Raw genomic sequence first — 17,253 nt, 5'->3', positions numbered from 1 at the left:
AAATGCCAGATTTGTACTGGCCACAGCTGCGGTATTTATAGATTTTTTTTGGTCGCCATGACACTAACACATTGGACAGAAACCTCACAGCAACATAACACTGTGATGATTCTTACTGAGCGTCACAACTTGAAAGTCCCATTGCAGAGACTGGATTGTGGAGGAATGATGAGAACAATAGCACAGATTACTTTTACTGTGAGTTGGCATGAATAAGAAGACAGACAGGCAATCACACTGTATAGAGTTATACCCATTGCGTTTTCTGCATAAGCCTCCCCTGAATACTGAATAGGCTGAGGATCGTGAAATAAAATGCCGGGTATTGTAACGCTCCTTTTGTTTCTTTGCTCACAGGAAAGCCATCGCAGGCTGAGATGGTGAGATGAAATCAGAGAAAAGGGGACTGCGATGTAATCAGAGCTGCTCCGAACAAGGTTTTAAAAACGGTGAGGTTTCAGATATAGAATACAGTCTAATAAAGACTGTGTACTGTAATTTCTTTATTCAAAGGCAGAGCAAGTTGCTCCCTTTAAAGGTTTTATTTCCCTTTGAGAAAGTATGGTGGACTGAAGGGATTAAAAGATTGAATTTGAAGCTGTGTTGTTCATATCTGCTGCGTTACGAAGACAACGTTTACGGGAAAATGCGATAAAAATGTTGCTCTCTGTTATTAGATGTGAAAATAAGCTACTGTTTGCTGACACATTAGCCACAGCATATGTTGTTGTTGTGTACTTTTTCTTCCCCCTTGTAGCCAAAACTCAATTAATACAGCTTTAAAGAACTCACAATACTCAAAACATGTAATCAGCTGCAGCAAGATACACAATATATCTTTGCTGTTATTGTTTTAGCCGTGCTAGTGCCAAAAATAAACAACTGGAACAATATGCAGAAGACTGGAATAAATGGGTTAGAGATGGTGATAATTATGGGGGAATAATACAGGAATTGGTTGAATTTACATGATTTCTTTCAGCTGAGAGAATGGAAAATACCAGAAAGACTGATAAAGGAGGTGTTTGGTTTGGAAGAAAACAACACATTTACACCATTTTCAAGAATGGCATGGCAATTCTTCCTTGTGACAAATTATTACCATGCTCTCTCCACTGGCTGGTCCATGCTTGTTCAATAAAACCACAGCCATTTGTAGAGGCGCACGCACACAAGCACAATCACACACCCACCCACACACACACACACACACAAAGACACCCAATCCATTTTTGGTAAAATCCCATTTTTATAAAAGCCACGGGGTGACACCGACAGTCTTGCAGCACAGAACGCTGTTAAGTATCACTGTCATAGTTGACAAATAGGCCTTTGTATTTATACAGCGTGTGGAGGAAAATAGACACTCTGAAGCAATATAACCATTTTTCCTCAATCTCATTCTCAAATCTCAACCCACTGCTCCCCATATTGTGTGAGAATATGAATGTGTGTACAGTATATCTCTCTTTCAGATGAAAATCATTTGAGGAGAGGTTTATAGGATCCTAACTACTGTGTTAAATGATGCGCCTGCAGAAACAAACACACACTCCTCAAGATTAAAACTCTACAGGCACATTATTACCAACCGCATGGTTTCGGCAGCGAGTTGTGATACCCTACAAATACAGTGACCATGTTTTATCACAGGTAGGGCATCCAGATCAGCACAGGAGCAAAGGAATATAAAAGGAGGGCAGCTCTGGCTTCAGAGAGGTGCACAAGGCTATAAATACACTGACCCTCACCTTACACATACTGATGGGGGGATAATGGCATACTGACTGGCATCAAGGCTGACCTTAGATATTAATCATCTTGAATGTCTGGCAACAATTCGCTCCGCATCCCGTGACACCAGTCCAATATTAATGCTTTTATTTAGCCCAAAATCAGCCTCTGCATTACATTAGAACTCCTGTCACACACTCAAATGAGAGGTCTCAGCTTGGTTTGACAATCGAGATCATAAGTTGTCGGCGCTGTGTCAACAGTGCAAGATGATGAAGATCGTCGATTGAAGGACCAGGATGGTCTGACAGCAGTTTGACTCTCCCGTCAGAGCAACAGTTTACACAATCCAAATATCAAAACTGTCAATCACACATCAAACGTTGTGTAATTCATTTGCAAATGGCCCATTAAAACTGACAGTTTGAACCAAAGGCAAGTCAGATGCATAATGAGACTCACACATTTGCATATATTCATGTACTGTTGCTTTGGGAGTCTCAGAACTGGCACAAAAGCAACTTGTAGATGGAAATAAGTGATGTGTGACCAATGTTCAAGGAGGTTTGAGAGACTGTCACAAGCTGCAGAAAATGAATATGCATGTGGTATGTATACTCCTCGGCAGCGAGTTCAAAGAGAACGTCCGTCTGTTTGAAAAGTCTAGACATGAGAAGAAACAATGGACTCAACAAAGGAGAACGTAACATGCATTAATATACGGAAAATAGCTGCTAAAGCTCATTGTTCTGTTTTCTGAAATGACCTAGAATGAACTGTAAGAGCCAGCATGACGCTTGGCAACATCTCCCAGCAGTAAACACACATTTTATTAACAACGATTCTCAGCGGTCTCCTTGTCAGGGGCAATACAAGGCTGATGGAAACTGGTCTGATGCAGCAGCAGCTCATGAAGTGGAATCAGGACATCGAGGAGGAGCACGTCTAAGAAAACCTGGTTTACTGTAAAACTAATCTGAGAGGCTTCGTCAGTGTACTGACTGGTGGGGAGCCCAGAGTATTTGCAGACTCTGCAGTCGTCCATTACGCTGCATTTCAGTGAAAATGTTTGTATAGCTAAGACTACAAATATGCTTTGTGGGGTTTTAAGATACACTAAAAAAAATATTTCTCTAAAACATTTACTTTATGTATTTCAATCTTTCATACAATTTCGGTGTAATTCTATTACGTATATGATTTGATGCAAATTATTTCTCCTGAACTTTTGTCCAACATTTCAGGCTACAGGGTGAGAGTGACTGAAATAAATCCTGGGTAGAGTATTTATAAAGACAGGAGAGTTTGGAGGTCTAGAAAAAGAGAAGCAAACAGGCAAGTGATGTAACTCAGATTTGAAACACTGGAAGGGAAACCATAATAACTAGTGTTGCTGTATGGTTTGCCCTTCCGTTTCTTTACTGTGCTTGTACATGTTGTATAGCGAAGGGTGTACAAGTGTCAGCGGTGTCTTCATCTGAAGCGCAGGCATCTATTGTTCTGCCTGTCACTGCACTTGCTATCTTTGTTACAGGAGCTGAATCAGCCCTGCCTGCCATCCTGCAGCTCAGGAGTGTCCTGCATTCACATCAGCAACTTACCGAGAGACAGAAAGAGGATAATACTGCAGCAAAGCCATCGATTGACTAATTCGAAAATATTATGAATTCATGTTTCACAGCAACTTATGAAGATTATGAGCGAAGTGGGGTCTTACTCAGCATGGATCTGGTGGAGAGCATGGAAACTAACTAACACACTAATATTTACTCATTACAGCATCAAATCCACCTGATTTGCATGCTTTTAATTGTGGGAGGAACCTTGTCCTCCTGTCCCATTGACAGCATTGCATTGCATTATGCTCTCATTTACACATTAAGACTGTTGCACTACAATGTCTATTACAAGATATTGACACAAAGACATCATTACATTCAGGTGTGCAGCTCAAGAAGGCAATGGAAAAGAATTGTGTATCCATAACATCCGCCTGCAAATGGAAAGACTTAAAGCAGCATGAAGACAGTGATAGTGTAAGATGAGGAGTGAAGTCCCAATGAAAAATTGATGAACTGGAAAGAGGAGCAAAACGGGCGCAACCGTGCTCAAAGATAGTGGGTCAGAAAAGTCCTAGTCGAGGATGAATCTCAGGTGAGCCCGCGGCATCAATATTTAACAACATTTTGATAGCAAGTGTAAAAAGTTTGGTTTCTGAGGGGAGGAGGGTATTTAGCGATAAATGGCTCCACATTACGATGACAAGAGAGTAAAAGTGGAATGACCCCTAGAGGCCAGTCATTTAAAGTTCTAATTAAATGAAGATCTCAGATACTTTTGTTAATTGCAAGTTGAAAAGTCCCAGCTTCAATTATCTCCTCACATAAATAAAGTGTCAAAGGGAGCACTGCCCTCAAGCTACTTAAACACTGTTAGTGCTACTCTCACCAGGCAAATTACTGCAGCCTCTGTCCTGCCAATATTGTCTTCAAACTCAACATTATCATACTGATCGTGCAGTAATGAGCATATGTCATGTTGTCATTACTGCATGTGCACCATGTGATCGCATGATTCCAGCTCTGCTTCACAAGAGAAGAGGAGACGAGAGAAGACAAACGAGACGAGACGAGAGATGGCAAGGACATCAGGAGAAGGCTATCAAGAGCATCCTCCCATTTTCCCTCGCTCGCTTATTGCTAGTCAGACCACAGGCGGTTGGGAGTGACTTGGGCCGGTAACAAATTGCTAATCGATTACTATCTCAATGGAGGGAAACGTACAGATGTAACCCTGCTCATCCCACTCCACTTCTATCAGCTGAATTCAGAATATTCTGTTAAACATTGATAGTACAGATGTTGGACTTCTGAATTACATCGCTATGTATGCTATGTAAAAGGGTGAACAAGAAAATATTGAATATTTTATTGACAATGCAAATCAGAATATTTTGATGTTCATGAATTATTAATTGACCTGACCTGAGAAGCTGTGCTGTCCAAAGTTCCCCACATCACAGCTTGTAATGGATTGTGTTATCACTCTGACAAATAACACCTCTATCTGCATTAAATCTACCACCAGCTTCATTCAGATTTTATGTAACCATTCATTACTTTTTAACAACATCTATAATTTATTATCTTAAAGCTATACTGCTCACCTTTATTCTATTCACTTGGTTTGTAATGCCTTAAAAATCATACAAAACTTATTGTCCTTTGTTTCTTATGAAATACAGCATATTAAGTCCTTCTGTCTGTTTGTATACTGTAGTTGTTAAGCCTTTTTCCTTAATGAAGCGTGAGGTGGATTGAATCAGAAAGCTTTTCAGGGATTATCTATATCCTTCGTCAAAACACTTCCGAAAGAGGTATGGTAATTTTAAACACTGAACATGTTTCTCAAAACACTAGTAATCAACACTAAATGCTCTTTGCTAACACTCAAGCTATGAAGAGCCTGTTCGAAGGCATGTTTATACAACGCTCATGAAACACACTGAAGTGTATTTAAATGAAGTTGGGTTGCTAAGCTTCTGTAAAACACCCAAAAAACAAAACACTTGAAACACTGATGTCAGGTACAGCACACATCACACATGCCAAGGTGACACACATCCAATGAAAAACATCTATATATACCGGATTTCTATTTTATTTATATCTAAAATGGATAAAATCTTAAATGATTGTAGAGCTTCTCTCAGCTCCTTGCCCTGCTCACGCTCTCTCTACCTCTTTCACAAACACAACACACCTGTCTGTGAATAGCCGCCCCTCTCAATGCACACTCTGAATCAAACATGATCATACGCGGACTGGATATATGGACCGTTGTTGGCTTTAACGTGCAGAGAAGATGGCTGGCCAAATTCCTGAATGGAATCAGTGAACGAATGGTTAGTATCATGAACACCAAAACTGATGTGTCCAAGTTTAATCGGACAAGTTAGTCTTCCTATGCTATATGTAAGAATTTTCAATGTTCAACAATTAACTAGAATTATCAACAGACTGTGAAGGAATAACAGTTTTGACATTATGTCAAAGATGTCGATGTATTGTATTGCAGAGATATCTACTGTACTTAGCATGCTAACCAGCTAACCCCAGCCCATCCTGTCTCGTAATAGCTACCAATTTGCACCACCTGTGGAGTGGCCAGTTCTTACATATAGCACCTTCAACACAATGCTGCCAATCATTGAAACCAAACGCTTCAAAGTTATTAGTAAGCATGTAAGGAACCTAGCTAGTATAATTATAAGTTATAATACAGCTGGGGTGTAGAGGTTAGCACGCTGTCCATACTGCAGTTATATTAAATTGTGCAGTTATTAATTTCTCACAAAGTACTTGGTAATTAAGGTATTTGCATTCGATCACTGCTGTAAAGTAGACTTGCTTACTTAAGGCACTACATCAATAAATCAAGAGAGCACAATATACAGAAAGCTGAAATGAATACCTGCTGTCACACCTACAAGTGTGCCTGATTGGTGCAGTGTTTTGAATCCCTGGAGCCCCGTGAAACTACTACACAGGCGGGGTAACCCCAGAAGTGTTACAAATCAGTGTTACTTCGTGAAGTGTAAGAAGAAAAATGAAAGGAAAAGAAAATGAGAGGGAAAGGGAAAGGGCAGGACTGAATCAAAGATGAATGGATGTGGAACAAATGCTCATCTGGTCTCCTCAAGTGTCTCCCACTAACACTGTGCTCCACTGCTACACCACAACTTCTGTCTTTCCCGTATATTTGAGTGTGTATGTGTGTGTGTGCACAGGTCAAACTGGTGTGTGTTTGACCCTTACCTGTGTGTGTGTGTGTGTGTGTGTATTGTGTGTTAGTGTGTATGATGCCCTACACATTCTATACTAAATGACTCCGACCCACAGAACGCTCCATGGGGATACACACTCTCAATCATACTGTACAACACTGCAACACCAAGGGCAGCAGAAAGTGAGGCAGAGAGAGGCAGAAAACACAAGTCATAAGTAGACCGGCAGTGTAGCCTGAGAGTCAGTTCCTTGGCAGACTCCGGTAGCTACGGCTCCCAGTTGGCAAAACGCATTGGAGGGAAACAAACTTGATTTCAAAATCAATGTCCCTCCAAAACGTAACAGCTTGTTACTCTGGTTAAACAGCTGTAAGGGTCAAACTTCAAGGTACGTTTGTTGCAGGTGTTTAATGTGTGTGCTTAGTTTTAGTACACAAAAACTAATGGGGCGTACAGGAACAAACGCTTTTTCATTCTGAAACCTATAATTTATGAATCTATTGTTGCTGAGAGGGAACATGTGGAGAGGCAATGTGAGTGAAATAATGAGTTGTTTATTCTGTTTCTCCTTGCAATCCTTCTAATATTGGCGATAACTGTGTTTACATTTCCAAACATTTAGTTGATGGTGTTGTACAGGACTTTTTCAGGCAGGTGGCCCTGGATTGCTCGAGGAGATTTAAATCACACACAAGGCTGCTGATGAAAACATCGTCCTCTGTGGAAAGTGAACCTGCAGCCTTCAAGATGTGGCAAAGTCTCCGCTACCTTTCAACAAGTCATGTTTCAGTGGAAACCTTAGCCTTTAGCTTTTCAAGGGAATTACATTGTGTACCTGCAGGCTTCATACAAAAAGACACTTAACACTGCAGGTATGTCTTGGGAGCTTTGATAAAACAGTTTTTATTTACCATATCTATTGTTGAGGATGGATCATTTTTTGTTAACAAAGCTCTGCTCCAAACTCACAGCTGGAAGTTAAATGCCTTGCCCAAGGACACATCCTGTGGTGGTAATGAGGGAGGGGCAAGTGGTGCTAATTAACAGCCCCAGGGGAAACAAAGATTTAAAAATGAAGCTCTTTTAATAGAATTCACCTTTTCCCAGTAGAGAATGAAGTAATGTGTCCCTGCAACCATGAGGGAGTATAATGAAAGGTAACGGAATGTAGCTTTTAATAGGCTCTTTTGTTTTTAAGATGGCATCTTATCTATTATAAGAGGAAATATACTGAGGCTCCTCACCAATATTTCAATGTAATGAAATTTAAACGAGCCATTATAAATTGCACCTTAACTGTGTCGTTTCAACTGATAAAAATAATACTGTTCCGTATCCAACTTTTCTATTTCAGGGTGTTAATCAGGTTTGCATACACTTAGATATGATTTACAGCTTACTATCTAAGTCCTTTTAGGCAAGTCTTGCCACTTGGCAAAGCCCCTGGGCAGTTATTCTGAGCTAACAAGACTTCACCTTGAATGGTCACCTTAAAACTGCTTTTATAGAATCATACATTTTAAGTAAGTAAACATGGTAATGGCATTTGAAAATAAATTACTTTTGTTGAACCTAATGTCGCAATAATGCCTTATAAACCTACAGTGCAGTCGATACAACACATCCCAAGAAAGTCATAAACTTGACTGTTTAGTACTGACAAAAATTTTGCTCATCTTCTGTGAGTAGGTCCCCAGCTTCCTACGTGCACTGCATTGTGGACCGATAGTTTCCATCAACACTGCAAACTGCAGCATGGTGACTTTACACTATCCTTAATTTTGTTACGTTTCCACTGTAAAAGGATCTACAAACACAAGAAAATCATTTAAGTCAGTCACATGTATGTTTCCATTTCATGTGAGCTCTGGTAAATGGGCATCTGGTAAGCAGTCAATCTCTTACCTCCTTTCTGCTTGTCTGTCTGTCCCCCCCCTCCTACCATGAGAGGACTCAAGGCTCCCTGTGCTCTTCTCCTAATGAGCTACAATTCAGAACTCCTTCTAATGCCAAAATTATAGTCATATCTATAGGCGCTTGGGTTGTTTTCTTTGCTTTGCTAGAAAGGACACACTGCACTTACCACAGCACTTCCCCGTGACATACACATCAAAATTACACCCATTATTGTCAGGCAGCTGACGGGCCACCTTGCTCACACTCTACCATTGGCTGACTAAACCGCTGCTCATTGTTAGTACATATTCAGCATGTGCCTTTGTTTGTCCTTGAGTGATTTTAAAATATTCTTATGTTGGTGCCTCAGGACCTCACCTAGAAGAGGTTGTATCATGTATCAAGGCTAACTCCTTGCCACAGCGACCCGAGTTCGATTCCAGCCCGAGGCCCTTTGCTGGATGTCATCTCTTCCCCCCTTCCCTTCCCTTCTTGTCTCTCCCCAGCTTTAATTATTGCAATAATAACACAAAAAAAAATCTCATGTATTATAAAATGACCAAAACAGTCTATACTGTCTGGGGTCTGTGTGTATTAAGTTTTCCAATCAGCTTTGTGGGTCAGATTGTATTGAATGCTGGGCTGAAATCAACAAACAGCATTCTGATGTAGCTCCAGTGGTGTAGACTGAGTAGAGGGCAGTGGATACGGCATTCTCTGTGGGATCTATTGGTTCTGAAAGCATACTGGTGAGGGTCCAAACTGTCAGGTGTGTTGTCTTTGCTGCGCTGGAGAAGCAGTTTCTCAAACACGTCACCAGGATGATAAATTAAAAAGACTACTATAATCTAGCTAGCTACATAATTGTCAGCAACCGTTCCTCTAGTTCAATATTGGTCTATAATGTTTGAAATAGAGCACAGGGCCGACTCATTATGAAGCGATGAACAGGGATGCATGAAATCCATTTGCTAACTCTTGCATGAAACTAAAGAAGGATGATGGTCATTGCTGCAGTCAGCTTGCTTAAATGAGATCAGAGAATGTTTTGAATGTAGATTTTGTTGTCCGTTAATTAATTCAATAGGTTTAAACCATGATGTCGATGTGGGTCAAGTATCTTATGTAATTAACTACAGGCTGTTCATCTCGGCACTTGGACCCACAACTAATTACTCTGTAGCTGCAACTGTAATGACATGAGTCAGTGGCAGAATGCCCGATTTGTCTTACAAGATACTGCCATCTTAATGCCTACTGAGTGAGAATTCATGTTTCAGAGGTACCATTTATAATGTGCTGGGGGAGATGGAAAGGTGAAAGTTTAGTTTTTAGATTGTTAGCAAAAATGACTCACTCATCTATTTAAAAGGCCTCAGATGGTGCCCTAATTAGCTCAATTAATCAATTCTGAGTTGATCTGAGGAGCCAGTGAAGTGCACCCTAACTACAATGTTTGCTGGCAGAGTAATACAGAACCCACAAGGAATGTGAGACATCAACAGAGGCTGCTGCAGCCAGTTCTGCTGATCGTGCCTGAACAGCCATTATCTGACACATTCCAGATCTAGACGTGTTGTGTGACTATATACCATAGGTTTTATGTCTCCTGCAATATCAGTCAATTTTATGCCCAACATTAAATTGAACCCACTCAGTACACCACCCATCACTGAGCTTAATGGAAGATGGAAACCAGCCCAAGCATTAACTACAGTGTATCCGCACACTGTTCCTGGAGGTATCTATGGTGTGTAGGCATCATATTAAGCAGCCATGCTAGTCATCCATCATGGAAGCCTAGCTGGAAACAATCACAGATCTAACCTGCCTCTGTGGCAGTGCGCAGCCGGCGAGAGAAATGGTTCGTACCTGCAGGGTGGTGGATAATGGAGGTGAGCATCATAGACAGCAAACTGTGCTTCAGCAGCAGCAGCAGCTCAGTATCTGTCCTAAACCCAACCGACTCTGAAATTATTCAAGAAGCCTGGACAGATCAATAAAACCTATGTGGAAGCTGAGTTTTTGATTCAGATACTGAAGTGGCTCGTGTGGTTGTGGGAGCTTCTGTAGATTCAGACAGAAATCATTACGCTCTATTTTTTTAGTGCGACAACAGGCAGGAAGCACAAGGTCAATGAGGTCCTAAAAGCACATTTGTATTTTTTATGTTTACACAAAATATCATGACTGGTTGGGTGAAGTGGGCGTTAATTGGATGGTACACTTATTCAATACTTTCTCAGCCAGGCACAATACGAAGTCCCAGTGGCACATGACAAAAAAGGACTCACCTACAGTGCTTTTACAAGTAGGAAAATAATATTGTATGCAAGGTGCAGAATGGTAAGTCATGGATACATGGCTAAGGACGTCAATAATACCCCTTTCACACTGGACAAAAAAAACACTAATACCCACTAACATTTAGCTTTCGTCTTAAGTAGGATAGGGTCACTTGGCATTCATTCAAATGAATGCAGTAGTCACTGGTGATAATCGTGCTCTAACATTGTTCAGTCGGTCTTGAGTTTGAAAGAGAGATTGAGGTAAAAGATATAAAGAGTAATCACTGTGACATTATCACTGGCCTACATGCAGCTTTCTACTGGTCCCTGTTTTCCGGCCATTTGTGACATCAAATGTAACGCACTGGGACACTGCTTCCTGCACTTTGTGCTCTTTGTATTCTACTCTCTGTCCACCTCCTAAGCTGTACCCATGGTCCTAAACATTTGTGAGCATGCAAGTACATGTGTGGGAAAAATGGTCTGTCATGAAACATGATATGATGATAAAATGCCACAATAAAATAAAAAGATTTCTGAACAAAGGAGCATTTTTAAATATATGTCCAATCATGAAATTGACAACTTGCAATACTATAATTAGGAGTAACATTCTCCTGAAGAATGCAGTTCCTGTATGAGGCCCAAGTAACTGTGAGATAATCGCTTTCATCAACAAGAAAAGGTGGATGTGGATGTTTCTACTTTAAATTAATCTGAAAATCCTCTTACTCTATCTGCCTTCCAAAGTCGGTTGAGATGTTGGTCAGGCATGACTGAATAATAAAAACAGCTCATGTTGGATGGAAATAGCTGCTCAGCTAAAATATAGTTCTGTACAATAACAGTTATAATCAAATTTAGCCTGAAGGTACAAAACTCATTAACCAAATACAGGTAGTAAGGTCCACAAGGCTCTTCAATATAGAAAAACAAGAAAAGAAACATGTTGGCATTTTGACGAATTACACACTGAAAATGGTCAAACTTCCAGGGTCCACAGTCAGATATTAAACTTGTTTCGCTTTAATCAAAATGCCATAGTGGAGCAATTTTAGTGCTGAGCACTGATTTAGATCAGCCCCCTGCTTTCCATTTACATCAGTGCTGTAGACCACAAACTACTAACATTAGAAACTCTCTATCACAAGGTTATATCCTCTCCATGTCTTACAGTGTTTTCCAATTTGCTGACAAGCAAAGCAAACGAAAAAAAAAACCCAAAAACAAACAAAAAGAAAGCAAGGGTGTTAAGAGTTTTTGTGGCAGTTTAACAACATCAGATGACTAGCACTACCGCAAGAGGCCATTTGTCAGGAAAAGTAAATATAGGTTGTTATTGAACAAACAACCGATGCTGGTATGACAAAAGAATCTGAAGTATAGAGTAGATTGACAGACAAAAGACAGGATAAAAACATCCAGCAAGATGGAAAAACAGAAGACAATCAACAGCTTTTGAAATGAATTATAATTTGGGAGGTATTTTGCTTCTTGTCTTAATGCTGCTTTCTATACAAGCTAATTAAGCAGTATGTTACACAGAGAGAAGAGCACGGAGATAAAGCACACCAGCATGGGTTTCTTGTTTTCTGTGATCTCCAGTGTAACCTAGATATGATTCCAAATCCCACAGTAAAACAGACGGTGTGCAGAATTGCGTTCGATACTTATTGAAGAAGCACAGTCGGGGAGGCTGGAGATTGTTCTAGTGCAGTGCAAACAGTGCTTTTAGGTTTTAGGAGGGCTTTTACTTCCAAGTTACCTTTCTTTCTCACTTTATTTTGAGGATACACACTGGGTGAGATATTTCTGCGATATTATAAAAAACTGGATATGGAACTGATTAAAGTCCTTCTCTACACAAAAGTGTGTTTTTCTTCTTATTACTTCACTTTGATGTTTGAGTTTCACAAAATAATTCTGGTGTGAATATGTTCACATGCTTTTATGTTCAAAAAACATTATTATCTCATGCTGCCCATTGCACCAGAACCTTTATTCACCATCTACCTACATCTGCCTCAGTTCTGCCGGTGTTTTTGCAACCTTACACAAAGTCTTGACAGCTCATTTAAAGGCACGGGCTGTGTGCATTTTTTTCTTTGGATTGAACACTTGATAATTACACAGTATTTCTACAGCAACTATAACCTGCTTTATAATTAACAAAGACATGGAAATCATGTTTTCAACAACATAGGACCTTTACAGACCTCTGCTCAGGCTGAAGTTGAGTGGAGCTGAAAAGTATGACATGATGTCACCTAACTCTATGGACTGTAAATAAGGTGTAAATTGCCCTGTCCTGACAGGTGCAACATAACTCACAGAAGAGTAAAGGAGATGTCAATGTCAAAGTGCAGCTTGTACACATACAGCCCTGAAAAGAGGTCTCAGTAGGCGACATACTTGAAAACACCCGTCATCGTGGCTTTGTGCATCAATTAAAATGTTGTGAAAACAACCTAAGAATTAAAATCTTTCACTGGCCTTAGTTGAACAGAGAAACAGTGCCCTCTTTCTCCACCTTCCCTGAAGATGAGAGATAACTAATGGGTTCTCTGATGAACAGAGAGAGTCCATTGCCTGCTGTCAAGACTGCATACGTATTACTCTGGAAACTGACCTCATCAGTCTGTGCATTCAGACATTTAGAAACACACAGAAATATACACCAGCACATTCATACACAAATATGCACACACGCACAAATATATATATAACTTCAGTTTTACCCCTTTTATCACCCAATTTAACCACAAGGAAGATTCATTTTCTGATTAATGAAGTATGCCTCTGTAAGGGTCTATGTGGTTTACAGCAGCAATAGATTCTGGAGGCTATGTAGATAATTGTTGTGTAGCTACAGTGTACTGCTCCTCTGGTAATGTTACAATAATTTTCACAGTGATTCATTTCATGAGGATATGTGATCTATGGTTGCTATAGTTTATTGTCGCTAAAACACGATTACTCCGCTTAATTACAGCTGTGTGTGTGTTTGTGTGTGAGAGTGTGTGTGTGCTGTAGTCAATGATGCTGGGCAATGGTGGTGTTGGTGTAGCTCCAAAGGCACAGAGAGACGAAATCCAAGGTCGCCTCTATTTCCCACATTTTAAAGAGATATATGGTCCTATTCAAGGGACAAAAACACATCGAAAGTCTGTCGCCAACAAAGGAGGGCATAGTGAAGGACTGCAGATAACAATAATCAGAACCTAGCGTCATTTCACCTTTTAGGACGATTCAATGTGTTATGCTCTGACCTTGGAAAATAACCACTGTGTTTTTTTTTTTTTTTTATTACCTCGTATCTGAAAGAAAAAATAAAAATAATAAAAAAAGATTCCCGAATATACATATCACAGTATGTATTATACGCACGGCCAAGGAAAACGCATGTAACCTTGATTCAGCCCCATGAATGTATTATTTCCATTTAATGGAACTTGTATGGAACTACTGTGACCTTTATCAACCTCTCCACCAATTATATTTCAATAGGCCTACCTATTACAGGCATGGTTCGAGTTATGTGGGAGCCAGTGGGAGCTGGTCTGCCATGAATGCAGTATAAAACATATGTGGTTGTGGGGTCACTAATAATTACCAACAATCATTATTTCACTCAAGTAATGCATTACAGGATGTGGCAGGGGCTGCTAGAATGTGAGGTCTCTCTCACTCTTTCTCTCACATAAATGCACCCATTAAGCTATCATTTATTGATTTATCTCAACACCTTATGTTCGTCATTTTAAGACACCCACAAAGCTCAGATTTTAACTCGAACTCTGATTACAAGGGGAAAAAAGGTCGCTTTACTCATACATACACACCCACACACAAATTCAGTAAAAAAGTGCAGACATGTGGGAAGGTTTGCTACTTGTTGTACTGGATGTAAACTGAATCCAGCCAAATCAATTCAAAAACGTTCACTCTCGTTTGGATTTCCCCATATACCATTGTATTTTCTTTCCAGCCACATTTGTCATTTCGGTGGGATCCTTGAAAAGTGATTCTGAAGATTAAATTTCATGGAAAAAAGCCTGATTGTCTGCACTTGGCCCGAAAATGGATATTATGCGGCTCAAGTGGCTTAACTCCACCAAATTTGCATTTCCCTTTTATAACTTGGACTGGGTAAATGCTCACTGGAATGGATGACAAATATTACTCTGCATTATACAGGGAGCACACCCAACATGTCTTCTGCCTCCATTTATGATTTTATTCATGTTAATGTCTGCATGCCTGTACAACGATACCAGTTCTTTGAAGAAGACAGAAAGGTCATGTCTGTTTCTTATATATATGTTGTAGTTGCTGGCGGGTGGGTGACAGCAGGGCAGAGTATCTTGATGAAACAGGGAATTGGGGGATATGTGTGGGGAAGTGCTGCAGGGCTGTTCAGGGTTCACGGAAGTTGAAAAGTTGAGAAGTGGAAAGGAGGGAAGGGAAATGGGATCAGGGGAAGTCCAGCAGTGTGCATGGGTGGCAAAAGAGGAAGGTAGGAGGGAGGAAGGCATTCATCAAGGAAAGACAGAGGGAGAGGAGTAGTGAAGATAAAGGCGGATGTGGCGTTTAGGGAAATGGAGGAGGAGAGGAGGAGGAGGATGATAAAGGGCAGATCGAGGGGAGCGGGGTGATTTATCCTGAGTCTCACACAGCCTGGAGAGATGAGGTGTAGACTGCCTAGCTTTGGTGATCACAGGAAGTTTTTGCCATATTACACACACTCACAGATACACAAAAAGGCCTGAACAGATACTGTCAAGAGACAAAAGCTGTGATAGACACCTACTAGGCTCTCTTCCAGCTATTCCTGTTCTGTTCTTTCATCACCATCAACATCTAAGTGAGCTTGACTATACAGTGTAGCTCAGACGGGTGACCCATTATAATTGAATCACTCAAAGTGCTTTCAAAAAGTGAGCAGTGACACAGCACTAAGGGGAGCGATAGCGGCTCCTGTCTCATCTGTGGGCATGGCTACCTCTGCTTCCGCCTGAGTGGACAGCCTGAAAATCGCTTTCAGGCCTAAAATTTTGCTCTAAACCATGAAGTTTAGTTAATTGATCCCACTGCCCTGATGAAGACCTGGTTCTACAGTAGGTGATTTAAGGACCTTTACACAAAAAGCAAACAGTGTACCATCAGGCACCGTGATTACTTTGATACTGAAGAATACTTTAAAACAATGCTGATAACCATATGTTTCCAAGAAGAAGAAGTAATATAAATCACAGTTTATGCTGTTTTATTTTTTGTGAAGTTAAAATGCTCTTTAAATATGTTAGAGGCCTTATTATTAATTATTTTCATAAATTTGAGCACAGCAGTAAGAGTGACACAGTGCAGGAATGATATAATACGATACAATACGATACGATACGACACGATACAAGACGATAAGATATGAGATGGTACGATACGAAATGAGACGATACAAGACGATGCGATATGATACGAGACGGTACGATACAGGATGATACGATACTCAACATTTTATTCCAGCCTTAGCTCTGTCTAAGAAGTTACACAGGTTAGACAAACAGTTACACACATGACACGTATTCATAGATTCAGAATGCACATCAAACTGCCATGACCATGAAATATATCGCATAATAACCTCAGATACAGATCAGCACATTGATTTTGGTTTAGCAACACTATGCACTGATAAAAGGAAGCCAGTCAAGTAAGGGAACTTTGGTTCATAGTTCAATTTTGCATCTTAACAATACAATACAATAGGCGTTTAATTTTGAGCAGTGGCCCACCATTATGTTTCGATTTTTTGGCCCTCCAAGTGAAAAAAGTTTGGCCAACTGTGCTCTACAATGCCCTCCTATGGGCAACAGAGCACTTCGGAGTTAGATGTAACATATTTCTTGCTGTGATTTTACATTTATTCACAATGAATATTTTTGATATATCGACTTGAGTTTTCCAAGAATACTTGGAACAATCTGTGTGCGCATTTGACCGAGTCATAGATGTGAGAAGGAGTGCTGTTTTTCACAGCATTTGCAACAATCAGACACAAAGGGTTTTAAAGAGCCTGAATTGCCTGCATGAGCCGTGAGTCACTTCGCCTGCTAGGACTAGAAAACCTGATTTAAACTATTTAGTCCCTCATTTTTGGCATCTCTCTCTACGTTCCTAAGGCCACAGTATATTCTAAATTAATATGCAATCTTTTTAATGCCACCTGTCTGTTATCTTGCCACTTACTTTAATGTGGCCCATAGTTAATATGGACAAATGCTAATCCGACTTGTTAGCACCTAATCCTTGCCTGCAAATCCTTAACAAATCAACCCCTCGGTGTGGCCATGGCAACCACAGGAACCACGCATGGGGGAGCAATGGAGGAGCTAATTTTTCAGGTAGTGCCCTGAATCTTAAAACACCGCTTCATGAGCAATAATGAGTGTGATGCAACATCAGTTTCTGAGTTGGATTATCAAGCATGAGTCAATTAGCAGAGTCTGTGATGTTATCTAGCAAAACCTGCTTTCTAGTTATCTATTAAAT

This window comes from Pagrus major, chromosome 2 (genome assembly GCF_040436345.1).
Source record: "Pagrus major chromosome 2, Pma_NU_1.0".
In the NCBI taxonomy this organism is placed as follows: Eukaryota; Metazoa; Chordata; class Actinopteri; order Spariformes; family Sparidae; genus Pagrus; species Pagrus major.
The sequence above is the reverse complement of the archived record's forward strand: the minus strand, read 5'-3'. Positions refer to the sequence as shown.